Source organism: Elephantulus edwardii, unplaced genomic scaffold, assembly GCF_000299155.1.
Source record: "Elephantulus edwardii isolate Elephantulus edwardi_28Jun2011 unplaced genomic scaffold, EleEdw1.0 scaffold00012, whole genome shotgun sequence".
Lineage (NCBI taxonomy): Eukaryota > Metazoa > Chordata > Mammalia > Macroscelidea > Macroscelididae > Elephantulus > Elephantulus edwardii.
The window spans coordinates 17494944-17496491 of NW_006399762.1; positions in this window are offsets into that span (position 1 = coordinate 17494944).

Genomic DNA, 1548 nt, shown 5'->3' on the forward strand with positions numbered 1-1548 from the left:
CCCCCAAATATAATCCACTCTGCAACCCTCATTCCATACTTCTACGATAAAAATAATGCTGTTACTTTTTATATTGTTGTTTACCATCAATTCGAAACCAACCCACAGCTGATCCACCCTCCTCCTCCACTGGCAGTAACTTGCATGGGAGGAGATTGTCCACTCTTCTGCCACAGGGCAGCTGGTCGATGTGAACAGTGTGTGTTTGACTAAGCCCACAGTTTTATACTAGGCACCAAAATATTGATATGTGATCTCTTTGTACAATCAATTCTTCATGTTTTTCCATTTACCTAGTGGTTTTCCACTTTTCTAGGGAGGTCTGGTGGAGTAATAGGCAAAGAGTTGCTCTGTGTTTCTAAAAGCTGACTATTCACATCCACCAGACGCTCCACAGGAGAAAGATGGGCAATCTCTTTCCAAGCAACTTATAACTTCTGAAAATCCATTGGAGAGTCAACTAGTTAACCACATGAACTAGTTGTTAATGAGTCAGTAAGTATACTAGTTGGAGGATACATAACAACAACCGTGGTTTTGCATATGTTGTTTTCCACATCCACCATCCATCTGTTATTTTGTCATCATGTGATGGTTTGCATGTTACTGTGATTGTGAAAGTTGTATTATCATTATTTCAAATACCAACCAGGTTACTTAGGGTTTTAGTAAAAAAGAGTTTCATGAAATAGGGTTTCAGTAGAACTTACAGACTGAGAAGAAAGGTCTAAATATCTACTCTTAAATATTATCCAACAAATACCTTATGGGCTGCAACAGAATATTGTTCTACATAGTTGTATATTTAAAGGAGAAATGGTGCCTTTCAATTGTGTTAATGGCAAAGAATAAGGATTATACCATGAATTGCCAAAAGAAAAAGCAAATATGTTTTGGAAGTCCAGCCAGAATATTCCTTGGAAGTGAGCCTGGTGAGATTTCATCTCACATATTTTGGGTATGTTATCTGGAGAAGCCAGTCCAGGAGGACATCCCACTTGGTAAAGAAGAGATTCAACAAAAGACAGGACTACTCTCAATGAGATGAGTCGATTTATTGACTGCAACAATGGGCCTAAGCACATGAGCGATTGTGAATTCGGTGCAAGACTGGGCAGGATTTGGCTCTGTTGTAGACATTGTTGGTATGATTCGGAGTCAACTTGATCATACCCTACAATAACATGGTTCTGGAAGATGAACTTCTGAGATTAAAAGGCACGCTGGCCAAAATAGTGGAATCATAGATGACATTTGTCATAGAGACAGTGCAGGATCTGGTAGCACCTTGTGACTTATATAGGGCTCTGTAAGTCCAAGTCAATTCAGCAACAAATGAAAATACAGGAAAGAGGCTGGGCTCTATGAGGAGAATTGTGGCATCAGGGTTGGTGGAAGATCTATTAACAATCTGCGTTATGCAGATGGCACAACCCTACTTGCTGAAACTGAGGAGGACCTCACGCACTTGCTGCGAAGGGTCAAGGACTGCAGCCTTCAGTATGGACTGAGGCTCAATGTCAAGAAGACAAAGATTCTCACCACTGG